The sequence below is a fragment of the Meriones unguiculatus genome, chromosome 10 (genome assembly GCF_030254825.1).
Source record: "Meriones unguiculatus strain TT.TT164.6M chromosome 10, Bangor_MerUng_6.1, whole genome shotgun sequence".
Lineage (NCBI taxonomy): Eukaryota > Metazoa > Chordata > Mammalia > Rodentia > Muridae > Meriones > Meriones unguiculatus.
The window spans coordinates 37441425-37458284 of NC_083358.1; the positions used below are offsets into that span (position 1 = coordinate 37441425).

Here is a 16860-nt window from a genome sequence, read left to right on the forward strand (position 1 = left end):
ATAACGGTGAATTGCAAGCCCACTCGATGCCTTTCTCACAGGCATGTCTGTCTTGTGAAGTTCCCCTTCCTACTCCTGCACTGCAATACAGTGGAGAAAAAGGACATCATGAACAGCCAAGCAGACTATGAGGCTGTAATCTTGGTCCTCCAGAACTGTAAACTAAAACACATTTTAAAAAACCTTTTTAAGTTATCCCTTCTATGGGCATTTTATTACAGTAACAGAAGATGGGATAAAACAATGAGTTACGCTGTATAAATCACATTCTCTGAGAGATAGTTTCCGAGCCTCTAATAAATCAGCAACTGCCTCCCTTCGAACGCGGCTTGGTAAGCTGTAGGCCATGCATCAGATCAGGTCTACCACTTGTCTATGAAAATAAAGCTTTATTGCAACATAGCCATGCCTATTCCACAGGCGGCATGGAGTATAGCAACAGAGATCACGTGGCTTATGAAGCTAAAACAGTCACTGTCTAGTGTTTACAAAAAAATGCATGCTCCAGAACCAGGACGAGTGTGTGGAACAGGGCACTTGTGGGGCAAAACTTAAATGCAAAACCTTGCTCTTCAAAATGTGACCTGTGCATATACCAACATTATATAATTGCCTAGCATTTTTGATAAGTCACTTATATTTGGATATAGATAAAAACAAGACCAGAGAGTGTTGCCTGGTTGAAGAATTAAGGGACATACTTTTCATAAATTCAAATGACAGAAAATCCAACTCTTACTAAAGCAAAGGGTACGTTGTTGGCTCATAGACATAAAAAGCCAGGATTGGGGCAGGTAGCTCTTCGTGGCTGATAAACATGGAATACTTTAAAACAACTGTTTTGTTTCTTTGTTTGTTTGTTTTGGTTTTGGTTTTAACACAAAGTCTCTGAGCTAGCAAGTTAAGCTGGGCTCACTTGGGCATCTTTTTTAGGTCCTTTTTATTCCTCAAAAGTTGCTGTGGGTGGGCTGGACAGCACTGCCTGACAGCCTGACACCTGTTTGCTGGCCTGACTTCTTTTTCATGCTGTCTGTGTTCCTTCGAGTTACTCCAGTTCTTCTGCATGGTGGTAGGTTTCCAAGAAAAACTGAAAATGCATGTCATCACACCCAAAAGGAGCTTCCACTTGTAGGCTCGAGAGAGAGGCATGGTTTCCCTCTCTCAGTGCTCTTAGTAAAGAATCTGAAAAGACGCACCACCAAGGGTTTATAAGTGTAAAGTGTGGAACAGCGTCTGTGTTTACCCATTTCCCGTCAGTGTCTCCCAGGCTGGCTTCAGTCATGCCTGCATTTGGCGCTTAATCAGTGTCGTCATCCTGCCCTGTTGACTTTACTCTCAGACTCCTCATATTGCCACAACGGCTATGCGGATTCCAGCCTTCCACGTTCAAAGTTAGTGGGGAAGGAAAGTCCACCTGCTCACTTTCATAGAAAACCTGCAAAAAGCAACGTAAATCGATTTACTCTTATGATCAAACTTATATGATCATAACTTATATGATCAAACCAGTCTCTGTGGCCAGGAGGACACAGTACGTGAACTGGCCAGAACACAAACCCAGATGGGGCCTAATGGGAACTATCAAAGCTTTGAGTGTGGGGAAGAAGGAATCTCCAGGGAAAACTGGGAGCTCTCCTTGGAAGGAGGAACAGTGGCCGTGGCTGGCCATAGGTGTGGACACCCTATGGTGTGGACACCATAGACCCCCATGACACACATAGGATAATGCACAGTAGGGGCTGGGATTCCATTTACTAAGTACATATAAGAACACGGTAGGTAGTAGGAGGAGCTGTGAACTCAGATTTGAAAACATCTTCAGATACCTCTGGTTTAAACTATTTTCCCCAATACAGAGCATAATTTGACGTGATGTAAGAAACACGTGATCCTTCCTAGAGAGACTTTTATTGTAATAGAAATATCACACTAACTGATGGCAGCTTTGGCTTCTCATGATCATCTCCGTGTTGTGGAATCAATACACTTTCAAAGCCTTGCCCATTCACCAAGACATTATCTCCCCAAACTTCTTTGTCCCTGCTTATATTTGTCAACTTTACAATCCTTTTATTAGTAGCAAAAGCCTGGGGAAGCTACAAATAAAAGCAGGGATTACAAAAGAATTCTTATTAAAGCATGCTTTCTTTGAGACACAGAGTACAATGCCTCCTGTCTCCTCTTGTGAAAAGATGTGTTTTCTTGTTTAATTAGAATAGACCTCTGTTCCTTGAAAAGACGACAAACGGGGCAGCAGGACCTCAGAGACTGCAGACTCCAAAAAAGGGGGCTTGCTCAGCTCATCTCTGGTCCACTCTCTGAGTGGTAAAATGCTCTGACATCTTTGGGAATGGATGCGTGTGTGATAAGCACCGTGTCCCCATCACACAGTAATTGGTCGCAGTCTGTTTTCCTTGTTTTTGTTATTGTTGTTACTTTGCATTTAAAGCCTGTGTTGGAGAAATGCAAAGCCAAGTGCATCAATTAAGTCCTAGCAAGAACCAGATGGCACATTCAATGTGGGTAATTCAAGGGGAGTTTAGTAAAGGGACTTTTTGTGAGGATGTATGTAAGGTTACAGGAAGCCAGGAGGCGAATGCTGTGCCCCAGAATCAGCAACTGCCTCCTTTCGAACGAGGCTTGGTAAGCTGTAGGCCATGCATCAGATCAGGTCTACCACTTGTCTATGAAAATAAAGCTTTATTGCAACATAGCCATGCCTATTCCACAGGCAGCATGGAGTATAGCAACAGAGATCATGTGGCTTATGAAGCTAAAACAGTCACTGTCTAGTGTTTAGAAAAAAAGTATGCTCCAGGACCAGGACAAGTGTGTGGAACAGGGCACTTGTGGGGCAAAACTTAAGTACTACGTCTTAGCCTGGTCCTGCACAGCCCTGAGAAGGAGCATGACCTCCAGTCTTGTTAGCTTACCTGCTTCCTCCAGCACAGGCCTGATTTTCTGGTTCTTGCTGGAGTGTGCTAGACAACAACACAGAGTGACTCGGCAGATGTGGAGCCGAGGGACAGAAACTACAGCCTTAGTCTCTTGCTTCCTTCTGAGCCTTCACCTCCTTATCCACTTGAGGCCACAGGGGAGGAAAGAAGGCCATAGAGTCCACGGCATGGACAGACTGGGAAGGCGGAAAGAGAGAAGAGCATTCCAGAAGCAGAAGGATATGGAGGTAAGGGGGATCGATGAGAGAGCATTCTCCAAATTCCAAGGTGCTTCAGCCACTTACAGAGTTACAGTCCCAGGCCATTAAGGATGAGAGCAGCCAGGAGCACAAGGAAACTGGGCGACATCGGACCCAAGGGTTGAGAGTGCTTGGCTCATCGATTCAGAAGTAGAAAGTCATTCCAGATCTGAGTTACACAGAGGAAGGACGGGCTGTCACCTTCTGCAGCACATCACAGTCTTGATCAATTAAGGATTCCAAGATGCTTTAAAGTTCCATAAGGCTCTGGAGCAGTGGTTCTCAACATTCTCAGTGCTCTAGCCCTTCCATACAGTTCCTCATGCTATGGTCACCCCAACCATAAGATTATCTTTGTTGCTACTTCATAGCTGTGATTTTGCTACTGTTATGGATGTGGATATCTGTGTTTTCTGATGGTCTTAGGTGGCACCTGTGAAAAAGCCGTTTAGCCTCAAAGGGGTCATGATCCATTGGTTGAGAACCGCTGCCTTAAGGTTTCTTGACTCCCCCCTTGCACCCAGCCCAACACTTGCCACAGGAATGTACTACATAAAACGTACTGAATTAGCTAACTGGATGAGGACTCTGTGAGCGACTACACCTAAAAATATGCAATGCCTCTGTGTGATGAGGGGGACTCGGGCAACAAAAGTAGTAACACCAGAGTCCTCTTACCAAAAGTAACTAAACATGCAAAATTGAAATTAGAAATGATTCATACAGGAGCTGGAGAGATGGTTCAATAGGGTCATGCAGTTCCTGTACAAACATGAGTACCGGATCCCCAGTACCCAAGTAAAGTGCTGGGTGTGGTAACAACACCTGTGACCAACCAAGGGAAGGTAGAAACAGGTGGGTCTTAGGGCTCACCACTCTAGCCTCTGGTTTAGCTCATCAGTGAACTCGAGGTTCATCGGAGGGACAGAAGAAGCCCTGAGGGAATGAAGAACAGAGGAAGTCCTGAGTGACTGTGAGTGGTTGACATGTGCATGGCCGTGTCAAGGACCGGCTGCCTCAGACCCTTGGGTGCGGTAAAACCAGGGTTAGGCTTAGAGGGATCAGACCTTTTTGGTCTGAATGAGAATGTTGACTATGCAGAAGTTGTCAATCAGAGCTTCCTTCTTTGGGATGACTGCAGCCTGAGGTAGCAACCATACAGAGACATCCTACCAAGACTAGCTAAATCTCCCTCCCTGTTCAACTGTAAACGATAAACCTCTCTCCTTGATCAGGTGTGTACAATACACCTGTCTCTTTGATCCAGGTTTATAAAATGAACTCTCTGGGTTTCTGGGCTGCTATTATTGCTGGTGTATCTTCATCAGAAGGTTCATGGCCCACCCAATGCCAGCTTTTCTGTCTCTCTCTTTCTCTGTGTTTGCCCTGTCTTCATTACTCTGTCACCTGAGTTGGAAAGAGTGCAGCAAGTGGAAAATACTGGGGCCTCCTCCCACCAAAAAAAAGGTGGAGTGTTGTCGAATACTAATATTTACTATTGATTTATCTTTTAGCTAAGCAGGGGTTATTCCTAAACCAGCTGTATACCCAAATCACCACACAGAGATTAGGATTTATTTAATTAACCTAGATCACAATGCTGGGCAATAGTTACTCCATCCCAAACCTCCAAGCCCACATAGTTTCCTACCATTCAGATGTCACACATTATGCTTGCTTTTAGTCTTATCTTAGATCCTGTTCAACCCTCCTTATGATTCCAAGTCCTGTCCTCCCCATCTCTGCTCCTCCTCCTTCCCCCTCACTCACTTCCTTCTCCTCCCCTCCGGACCTGGACGTCCCACCCTGTTCTCTCCATTGCACAGCACTGCTTGGTTGTTTTATTGACAATACAGAGAACAAATGGTGGCTTGTTTACACAAACTTGAGACAGGTTATGCTTAGAATAAGCATCACAATGCAATGTCCGGATTGAAACCAGATAGTGGGGTAGAGAAATCAGCATTTGAATGAACAACGGTACATTCCATAAGAATATTATACCAACAATGGAGAATCATAGAAAAAGACACTTGATGTCAAGCTTTGGCCTACACACACCCACACCCACACACCATGCCCATCATCCCCAACCCCCCAATAAACACACACACACACACACACACACACACACACACACACACACACACAGAGAAGAGAGAGATACAGATACACATTTACACTTTTTATTTGACTATCAAGTATGCATTACCTGAGGAAGGCTTCTAACTTTTTTCTTCAATTAATATTACATTATATTGGGGAGACCTGTAGCTTCTCTCTCTCTCTCTCTCTCTCTCTCTCTCTCTCTCTCTCTCTGTATAAAGGCATTCATTCTCTGTATAAATATAACACCTTACCTACAAGGTTCTGTTTCTTTAAAATAAGATGTGAAACCTTAAGAGACTGAAGGAATATTCTAGGGCAGTTTGCATATAAGTTGTCACAATTTTCCTGTTTCACAGATTTTTGTAGCATTGTTTTTAGAGTTTCCTTTATTGACTCTTTCCAATGCACGCTCATTTTCACAGAAACAGCTCTGTTTCCTTTCCCACTCATGTTAATGTACGTGATTATACTAATGAATGCGACGGAAGCAAACAGATTGAGAATAAATTCTAGCGGACTCTTAGTAACATTAAAGCCCAAAGAACGTAAGAGCCTGGCTGGGGGCAGACTGCAGAGGAACCCATGTGTTAGGAGCTTTCAGCCTGCTGGGTGCTACACAGTAGAGGTGTGTGTTAGAGGAAGGGAGGGCTTCAGTTAATTTACTCAACTGGTTCAGTGGATATTATTGAAGAGAGAGTCTTCTGTGTGTAAATTATCATTCAATATGTGTGTATTTATCTGTGTGTGTGTGTGTGCATGTGCACACACATGCTAGATATGTGTGCTTCTCCAGAGAGGTAAGGGGAAAGAAGTCTAAGTACAAAGCTAGACACAGTAATTTGGGGGCATACGCAGATGGTAGGGAGAGAAAAGGGCTCCAGACCTTTCCTGATGGAGATGTTCTGTACTGAGAAAGCCTAAGTCCTGAGGAGACTTGTGCTGAAAACCTAGCCCTGCCACTTAGAAACTTTGTGACTTTGGGTAGGAAAGCCACTTTATTCTATGTCTTTGTTAAATTACCTGAAAAATAAATAGTAAGTATTTACCACCAAATATACACTATGCCCTCCCTATTTCCCTTACAGGAATGCTGTCTCTAGTAAAAAGAGAGTCAGGATAGGCTCAGATATGCTGCAGCAACGAACAACCTCTAACCTGAGTGGTTTGAAAGAAGAAAAACAAAGTTGATTTTTCCTCACTCACATCATGTCTGTCATAGGTTGACGTGAGACCCCTGGGCAGGACTCTCATTCACTTTGAGACACCGGCCAAAGGCATGGCTGGCATGCTGAATGTTAACAATCTCTGAGCAGAGAGGAGAGAGACAGTTCTGTACAGAGTCCATAAGCAATTAAGTATTTGGTCTAAGTATTTGCTGGCATTGCATCGGTCAAAGATACTCAAGTTGTCTTCCCTGTTGCTGAGGAGAAAGGAAGTACAATCCATCAAGATGCCTAAAAGAGGATGAAATAGAGATATTTTATGAACAGCCCTGGTGACTTTGTTTGCACCTTGGTCTCTTTCTCCTCCTCCTCTTCCTTTACCTCCTCTTTCTCCTCTCTCTTCTTTTCTTTCTTCCCACCCCCCCTCCCTGTCACCACCTCCTTCTAGCATCAAAGCACTGGCACTGAAGCCAAGCATAGTTTTGCTGGGTAGGCACATTCCTCCATGACAGTTGAGTCTCTTGTTAGTAATCTCACCAAAAGAGGGGTTTTTTTGAAGACTAAATTAGATAATGCAGGGAAAATGTTTAGAAACCTGACAAGGTTTTCCTTCCTCAATCCATCAAGGTCTGTTTTCTTGGTGATTCCCCAAATTCTCCTGGAAGGAAAGGGTAAAGGTTTTAGAACCAGGAGTTAGGCTGGAAAGAGAAAATATTCTGTGATCATACAATTTTTTTCTCTTCTAGCTTTGTCCTGATAGGCTATGCAAGAGAAGCTAGAGTCAGGCCTGACTTCCAGAGAGCCCTTAGTTGTTATGTGTTGTAAGGAAATTCTTAGCCAAGTGGTATAGCACTCCACAGAATGGGGACTTCCCTGAGTTGCTACTCTCCATGAGAAGCTGTATGGCTCGTACCTGGCAGGACCATGCTGCCTCAGTATGCACAGGAGTCAGTAGCAGAGTTTGTGACTCAGGTTCTGACTGTGCAGGAGCCACATGGGCAAGATTCTGAGCTGTTTCTGACACCCCAGAGCTCTCACCCAGCACTTCACACTTTGAGTAGACAGGGTTTAAAATCAGTGGTTCTCAACCTGTGGGTCGTGACCCCTTTGAGGGTAGGATGACCCTTTCACAGGGGGTCCATCAAAAATCACAGATATGTACATTACAGTTTGTAATGGTAGCAAAACCACAGTTATGAAGTAGCAACAAAAATAATTTTATGGTGGTGGGTTCCCACAACCTAAGGAGCTGTATTAAAGGGTCGTAGCATCAGGGAGGTTGAGAACCTCTGCTCTAAAAGAAGGCTGTAAGGGTGTAGATACGAGCTGTGGATGTGACTCAGAGTCCAGGAGCTACTACTTGTCATAGGAGGTTTAGGCAAAACACTTCTTCATCCTAAGACTCTGATTTCTTATCTGTCAATCAGGACCCCACTCACAAAGCGGTTTTGTGAGGTATGAGGCTGGTAAGCCTTTCAGGCCTCAAGCATGGGCCCCCTCTACCCAGGAAGCAGTCCCTCCACTCTTGCTTTCTTCCCCCTTCCTCTTGTTTGCTTTGCTAACCACATGTCAGCTTCCAGAGAGATCTAGCTTGCAAAACTGACAAGTGTCAGAGGCATGTAATAGAGGAGGCTAAATCTAGACAATATACATGAACATGTGGACAGGGAGCATGATGGGAGGAAAAGAAAGGGGTGGGCCCTGAAGGTAAGGGACGTTGATATAAATGGCAGCCACGAAAAAAACCCTTAACCAAATAGAATCTCTAAAGCAGGCCACGAGCAGCGAGACCCTACTTTTTCTTATGGGATGTGGTGATAAAGAAATTACATAGTTATTTGAGAGGAACATAAATAAAGATTAATAGGTTAATGAGTTATTTTCCTTTCATTACTACACTATTGTACTTTATTATAATTGCTTTGCACTCATTTAATTAAATTTGAACTGGGGCCAACACAAGATAATTTGTTTTCCCTGTACTGAACAATGAGTATGCAGATTGGATGTACCGAAGCAGTAATCAGCCCTCTGTTTGTAACACTTTTCTACTCTGAGTAGACATTATAATTGATAATTTGATTGTTGCAGCACTCTGTGCAATATATTTTAAAGCAACATTAACATAATGGAAATTATGTTGTGGGCTTAATCTCAGCTTTTCACTGAGAGGCTATCTGGCCCCTCCGTGTGAACCAGCCAGTGTGTGAGAACAGCAGGGCTTTCTCTGTCTCTCTCATTCTTCCTTTCTGAACCATTCTTCCTTCCCCTTCCCTTTCTTTCTCCTCCCTTCTCTTCTTACACTGTCCTTCTGATCCCTCCTTCTCTCCCTCCTCCTTTCCTTTCTTTCCTATTTTCTTCCTTTCCTTCCCACCTTCATTCCCCTCCTTGCATAACGCCATTCACTGTCTTGTCTTGTTGAGCTCTGGGGAAGAAAGCACCACAGTGAAATTGATACTGTTGACGGAAATCACTGCTCTGTTTTCTAATTTGGAGACCTGTTCATGTCTGGAACATTCGGGAAAAGCAAGCAAGAGCCTTTCCTGAAAATGACTGAATAAGAGATTAGTCAAGGTGGGCAAAGTGGCTACCAGCAGCAGCCAGCAGCAGCCACTGTGCTGATGGTAAGCAGCGTTGGATCAGGAGGGGGTCGTGAGCCGTCTCAGGGTTTTTCTGTACACATCAGCGTATGAGGAAATATTACCAGTATTCTTCCTTGGAGCTGCAAACCCTTTCTTGAAAAGATGTGGTCTTTATGTTAATGAATATACCCTGGGAACTAATCTCACTCAGGTGCAAGGGTTTCCTGCCTTGCAATGGAAACTAGGTGTGACATTCTGTTTCATAATCTCAGGCCAGGGATCTCAGGCTCAGGCAAGGAGACCTTGTGCCCAGGTGACTTCTGTTGACTCTCCAGAGCTCTGTAAATATTTGTTGCTGTGTTTGCTTTGGGAGCAAAAACATCTGTGAGCGGTTGGAAACCACCACCAGGTGTGTTTTGGAGGGGCTGAAAGAAGAGAGTAGGGGTCTTCTATGTGTGCAGTGACCTGTCCAGATCCTGAATTTGATTCAAAAGCTCAGGTTCTTCGGAGAGAAGCCTATTCCTTCCTCTGCACTCTTCCCAAGGCCCGCACACCCACACGGTGGCTGTGCAGTCATTTCTCTGCACACAGAAAACAACGTGGTTACTACTGTACTTTCAGATCATGCCAGCATGATGCTACAGGAGTATGTTTGTTAGTGGGGTGGGGACATGTTGGAGTGGGCAGGTTGGTCTTTGCCATATTAATTTTTGCCAGTGACATCTAGTCTCCCTTCTCTTCTGCCATTTTTATGTTTTTCATGGAATATAAGGTTAGAACTTGACTCACTCAAACATTGATTACCCAGTTCAGAAGCAGAATTTGTGAGGTTGATTGTTTTTTCTTCTCTTTTCTTTTATCCTATCATTCTTTTTATTTGTCTGGAGTGTATTTTTGACTCTCTAATTGTGAGATGAACTTCTCTCAGTTGGATCTACAGTTCTAATTATTTTTATTAGTACAGATGCAAGACCCAGAGTTAAGTATTTTTACACACACACACACACACACACACACACACACACATCTCTGTTAAAAAGGGAAGCAAAAAGATCGTTCCAATTTGCCTGGATGGAGCATACTTTCTCTTGTCCGCAGATGCTGTGTTTAAATTAAGACACCCATAGCTGGGATGTGCTCATAGCCTAGAGACATAACTTCAGATTCTTGCATCAACCCACCCATGGCTCCTGGCCTCCAGGGGCATCACCATGGAATCTTGTTTCCAAACAAGGACTCAGGGCTGATTCTTGGAACACAGGGACAAGGAACCCTGGGCCATGGTCCCCTCTTCTGGTGGTGATCACAGATTCCATGTCCTCACAGACTAAGCGGACATCATTGTATGTGGTGGGAGAGTGTCAGCGTGGCATTCCAGAATGTGTCCATCTGTTACAGGTTCATGTGTTCGAACACTTGTCCCCATTAGTGGTGGTGTTTTGGGAGGCTGTGGAGCTTTTTTGTACATGAGATCCTACCAGCAGACAAGGCTGTGGGGACAGGACTAGATGATTTCCAGCCAGCCAAGATTTCAGCCAAGTCCTCTGCTTCCTGTTATGGGCCACGTATGTGACATGTAATTGCCCTTTGCTCAAGCCACCGTGGACTCACCTGATGCCATGTCTTCATTGTGCCCCACGTCCCCTTAACTGAAAGCCTTCCCTGGCTTCTGTTGTTCTTGTTGGGTATTTGTTCACAGCAATGGGGAAGGTGACTAATCCACCATCCTGACACGTCTCTGGGAGTGAAACTTGAAAATGTGAGTGCACTGAAAATCAAGATCCCAGGAAAACCTAGGAGAAGAATAAGCGCCATTGAGCCCTGGGTATCTGGACTCAGGCCTGGTAGGGTTCACTAGAAGCAGTGAAGAACACCCAACTCAGAGCCCCCTCACTAGGGCATGGGGCAGTGGGGTGTTTACAGAGCAGCTCCCACAAGCTGTTGGTAGAGTTGCTCCTGTGGGATCAAACATTAACCTTCCTGATCCCACTCTTGTGAACACTCGTGTAGGCTAAACTTGCCAGAGAGGTGATACACAGAGACACCTCAGCAGTAGATATGGGGACAATCCAACCACCAATGCAAGCAGCCTCCTGGAGTCACTAATTAGCTTTCAAGGAGAGGCCTGGTATGCTATGAGTGGACACAGCTTGGTCATGGAAAACTTAATGGACATCAAGCCTTCTTTCCCATACTCTAAGGTCCCTAAGGACTAGGCTGAGCTAATATAGCAGCCTGCATTTCTAATTACCACCTGATTAACTCCATTGTCACACGGATGGCCTGGCACATGGCCCAGGCATGATGCTGAGCACATGGTTCGAGTTATGTCCCAGCTTGCACAGCAACCGCATGAGGAAGATCTTGCCACAGTCCCCATCCTGCATCCTAAACAACTCGCTAGAGTAGAGGAACAAGGATTTTCTAATCCAGGTATCCTGGCACCAGAGCCTTGATTCTCTCACATAGATCTCTGTTTAGAATTCGAGTCTGGAAGCACTAGAGATGCCCTCCCTTACTAGAAGAACTCTTTGTTGAATATTTCCAGTGTGTTTCATCCTGGGGCAGGGGTACTTTACATTCGGTTGCTTAGACTGAGTGTTTCATTGAGGCTGAGCTATGTATCACTACTGTGTTCATGCTAAAGACAGCAAGATTCAGAGAGGATAAACCACACAGCTCACATGTGGCTCTGTGCAAACCCTGACCCATCCTGACACCAGACCCTGATGTTGACTTCAGGATGCCATACTTTCTAACCGGGCCTCTGAAGCAGGGGATAGGCAATAGATAAAATAAATGAGGAAAAAGAATTGTTAACTCACCCCAGAGAAAACTGGTGGAACATGGGTCAGTCAAGAGTTGAGGATCATTTAGAATATCAAGACCTCGAGCGGACTTTGCAGCCAGTCCTGAAGATACCTGATAAAACAGGGTCAGATGAAAGGGGAGGAGGTCCTCCCCAATCAGTGGACTTGGAAAGGGGCTGGGAGGAGATGAGGGAGGGAGGGAGGGTTTGGGAGGGAATGAGGGAGCAGGATACAGCTAGGATACATTGTTAATAAAATGTAACTAATAATAAGAAAATAAAAAATAAAAATAAATCAAGCAAAAAAAGAAAGAAAATATATACTTATATATTAAAAAAAAAGACTTCCAGCCTCCTATCACAAGCCTGGCACAATCATCTGGTGTTGTTGATGGCTGTGTGTGTGTGTGTGTGTCCTTGATAATTCCAAAGTGCTTTACAATCTACTTCTCCTTCACCTAGCATAACATCAGGGACACAGGAATGGAGCCTCTGACCTTTTACAAGCCATTCTTCCAAGCTTCTCTTGAAAACATCCCTTCAGGCCTGATAGTACCTGATGCTCCTCTGAAAGTCATTTTGGGAATCTACTAGGTGGTAGAGGTAGGAACCTATCGTCCTGCAAAGGAAACATAGTGTGATAAAATAAATGCTGCCTAGGAACTTGGGACATCTGACTACCCTCAGCGAAGAATAGCCAAGGCTGTGTCTGACCCAGGTGATTCCAGATCTTGGTTGGGGGCCAGTCAAGTCGCCTTCACTACCAGCTGGTTTTCAGCTAGGGCAACAGAGTGTTTACAATTATTTAGCATGTATTTTTTTTTAAACAGCAGATTTTGTATTTGAAGAACTCGAGGGCAATAGAAATCTTTGAAAATCAGATGTGGACACCTTGAACCCGTTATAACTCATGCTCATTATTTACTGTCACTGGTTTCCAGCTGCTCCTTCTAGGGCAGGCTTGCATCATTAAGTCAATGGCCAAGTTTGCATTGTCCTACACTCAGCTTGCTCTGAGGCTTGTTCCTGCTTTCTTTCTGTTGCTGTAATAAAACATTCTGACCAAAAGCAGCTTAGGGGAGGAAAGGATTTATTAGACTCACATTTCCGGGTCACAGTCCATTGTTGAGGGAATTCAGAATCTCCAGCAGGAACTAGAAGCAGAAACCATGTAGTCTGGTGACTCACTTGCAGCCCTGTGCCCAGATAGCTTTCTTACACAGCACAGGACCACCTGCCGAGGGAATGGTATCACCCATAGTGGGTGGAACCTCTTATATCAATTAATAATCAAGAAAATCCCTACAGACATGCTCACAGGTCAATCCCATCTAGGGAATAATTCAACTGAAACTCCCCTTCTAGATAACTCCAGGCTGTATTAAGTTGGCAGTTAAAACTAACCAGCACAGGGTCTGTAGAAAGCCAAGGAAGATATAATAACCCCAGAGGAAGCTGCCAAAATGCAGACGGATAATGAATTTACATGTCTGTGCTTTTACTGTATGAGAAAGACAGGTACCTTTACGAAAGATCGGACCTTGGAAGATGGCAGAAGTGATGGGACCCATGCACGGAGTCTGCAAGATGTCTTCATAGAGGTATCTCCCTGGGTTCTCTGAGTTGGAAGTCTCTATCAACCTGAATGTAAGAACAATTACTGCTCAATACACAGTTCAATGGATAAGAAAACAGGCAGTGAGGTCATTGATTTAAGTGGGCAGTTTTCTCTGTGCTGTCATTATGTGGTATAATCTCCCCCCCCCCATCTCTCTAAAGACTGACTGAGGTGATTTGAACATACTCCATTTTTTAAAAGATTTTAATTTTATAAATTACAGTTTATTCACTTTGTATCCCATTTTCCCCCCTCCCAATCCCACTCTCCCTCCCTCATCTCCACCCATGCCCCTCCTCCAGTCCACGGATGGGGAGGTCCTCCTCCCCTTCTGTCTGACCCACCCTAGCTTATTCAGGTCTCATCAGGGGTGGCTGCATTGTCTTCCTCTGTAGCCTGGTAAGGCTGAACCCCCTGAAGGAGAGGTCAAAGAGCAGGCCACTGAGTTCATGTCAGAGACAGTCCCTGTTCCCATTACTAGGGAACTTACTTGGACACTGAGCTGCCATGGGGTACATCTGGGCAGGGGTTCTAGGTTATCTCCATGAATGGTCCTTGGTTGGAGTATCAGTCTCAGATTTTTAAGGGGGAAAGATCAGACATCAAAGAGCACCAAACACTAATCTTGCTCACTTTGCAAATTTGGAAACATTGGTATTAGGCTAGTTTCTTTGTTTCTCTTTTCCTTTATTCTTCATTTCTTTCCACTAAGTAAACAGAGACCAGACTACAGGGTGTTTCAGATCTTCAAAATGCTCCACAGGCTTCTCAGGGATTCTCATCAGAACAGGTAGAAAGATAGTAATGTGGAATGAGGAGTCCCACTGCCCAAGCTTGGAGATTAAACTCCTTAGTAGAACCAACAAGACCAGTTCTGCCCGGTGGCATAGAAGAAGGCTGACCATCATGCCCTGATCGCTGATACGCCAGTAGGACCTGAGCTGCCTTGATGTATAATGGCCACTTTGGTTTTAGACATACCTGTAAGAGTACTTTTATAAAATATTGTAATTCCATAAATATTTCTCCATGCATATCATTCTCCTCATTTCACTAGGGAGGAAGTTGAGGTGCTAAGCATACCCAGAATTCTGAGGAGGTAACTCATCAGGGTTCTGAGGGGCTCAAAGCAAGGGGGCAATCTTGTAACCCCCCAAGCTCCTACTGTGTTCTAATCATCCCATTTGCAACAGAGTTCTCCACTCAGTTCATCCTCCACAAAGCTCTCTGTATACATGCCAGTTTCCATATATTGTGGGGGGTTACCTGAAGGTTGGAAGGTGGCTGGGCAATTTTACCATTCAAGGGGCTCCCACTGCAGACGAGGAAAGGCCGCTACCTGTCTGTTACTGGACTGTACATTGCAGTCTGCTTTTCGTTCATCATAAGCTCAGGGTTGCTATGTTTAATGTCCTTTTGGAACCTGCTTTAAACTCAGTAATGGAGATTCAGGAAGTAAAGGACTCACACCACACCCTTGACATGGTGTACTAGGGAGAAGGGAGTAAATATTAACCAGCAGGTAAATATGGCAGGACCAGCAAGCAGCACTGTGTGAACAAGATGCAAGTGAAGCTAGACAATAAAAGCTACCGTAAGGCAGCCAACACTTGCACTCACATCCCTCTGACACGTGCTGACTGTGTGGTAGGGGGCACATCCCTTAGCCCTCCTTAGCCTTAGCTTTCTGTGAGAACATGAGATGGTCATATATTCTTTTGAGACACGTCGTACAGATAAAACGACCTCACATATAGGACATGTTGAGGAGACTGATTAGAATCATCATGGATTCAATCAGTGACACCACCTACTTATGTGTGCACCTATGCACGATTAAACAATAATGAACTTATTGTAGTCTTGTCTCAAATTTCTTTGCATTGCCCATACTTCAGACGAAAAGTTACATCCGGTTTTGTTATGACACTGTTCTCTCCAAGCATCTGGAGCATAGTCACTCCAAGTTCATGCCAAGTCTGTCTGCCCAGCAGTGACGTCTACTTTATGATGGACGGCAGGCAAGACTTACAGTCCCTAAAGAAAGGCGGTGATGTGACCCTGGACTGTGCTAATGCAGGACGGGTGTGTGTGTGTGTGTGTGTGTGTGAGTGAGTGGAGGGGTTACCCGGCAGATGTTTAGAAATACATGCAGAACAGGCCTCCTCGTCCTGAGAAGGCGTCCTGGTGAACTTACATCCCACAAAAATGGGAGCTGGTAAGGACTAGAAAATAGTAGCCACATGACTGGAGGAAACTATGATCCTAGTTCTTTTTTTATTTTTATTTATTTTTATTTTTTGATCCTAGTTCTTAGGAGGCAGGGTGGAAACAGAAACTGGTCCTCCATGAAAGAAGGGTGGAGGGACCCAGGAGAGTGTAGAGTTTTCTGGTATCTGTGATAAATGTGGTAACTGGTTGGGTACAAAAGTTCACTGTGCCATTTTGGAAGCCTCATTATAAAATGGACAGTGCACCTTTGGTGGGGCCAAAGCAAGGCAGCCACAGTGGTAAAGGCACAAAGTCCATGGTTACTTTAAAAGGGAAGTCAAAGGAGGCTGTGAAGGAGAGATGACAAAGAGGCCACTCCCTAGCAACACAGCACTCTGACTCGAAAGCAGAGAGGTTGAAGAGGCCACTCGAGGTCATCATCTTTCTTTCCTTCTCCCACTCTTCTGCTTCCCGAACACAGTTTGGGTGTCAAGGGGGGTCTATTCACAGGGCTTTTTCAATATATGGTTATTTATTAGAAGGAAAAACTTACATATTTACCTAAGAATGTGAGAAACAGATACCATCACTGACTTTTTCCTAGCCACTGGTGAGGCATAGGAATATGAGAAACAGAATGACACACTCCACAGTCAAGACGAGGAATATCTTTGGGAACCAGTCTGAGGGTTTTGAGAGCATCAGGTGACTGAAGAGAGGGAAACAGACAAGCATGGAGCAATTGACCTGCTTTAGAAGTAACTTTGAACTCAGACATCTAGAATAGAGTCTGTCTTGCAGTCACTGCAGCCTTGGTCAACATCCCTGGAAAAGGATGAGCAAACCAAAGTGCTAAGGCTCAGAAAAGCCAAACCCCTTTCCCATACTCACAGGGGTACTAGGTGTTGGGATATGGGTTTGACTTCTCATTTATCTAATACCCCATCCTTCCTTATGGCAGGCAATAAAAGAAGAAATAAAGGCCAAGACAATAGCATAGCTCTGCTTAACACACAGCTCCTTTAGTGAGACATGTTACCCTGGGAACCTCAGTCATCAGTATGTTGATAGGATTCGTACACCTTTGAGTCCCAGCTTCAGTGAAGACCAAACTCTCTTGGAGGTTCTGGGGAGAAGGACGGCTTCAGAAACAAGATGAGGGGAACTGGGAC

At 44.6% G+C, this 16860-nt stretch overlaps 1 long non-coding RNA gene across 1 annotated transcript; it reads right to left on the bottom strand.

The window, feature by feature from the left end:
- Window positions 1-12380: 12380 nt before the first annotated feature.
- On the bottom strand, window positions 12381-13492 carry LOC132657025 (uncharacterized). Its single transcript, XR_009594869.1, has 3 exons — window positions 13382-13492; window positions 12963-13013; window positions 12381-12478 (listed from the first exon to the last, which is right to left on the bottom strand). It is a non-coding gene; the product is annotated as an uncharacterized LOC132657025 (long non-coding RNA).
- Window positions 13493-16860: the final 3368 nt, after the last annotated feature.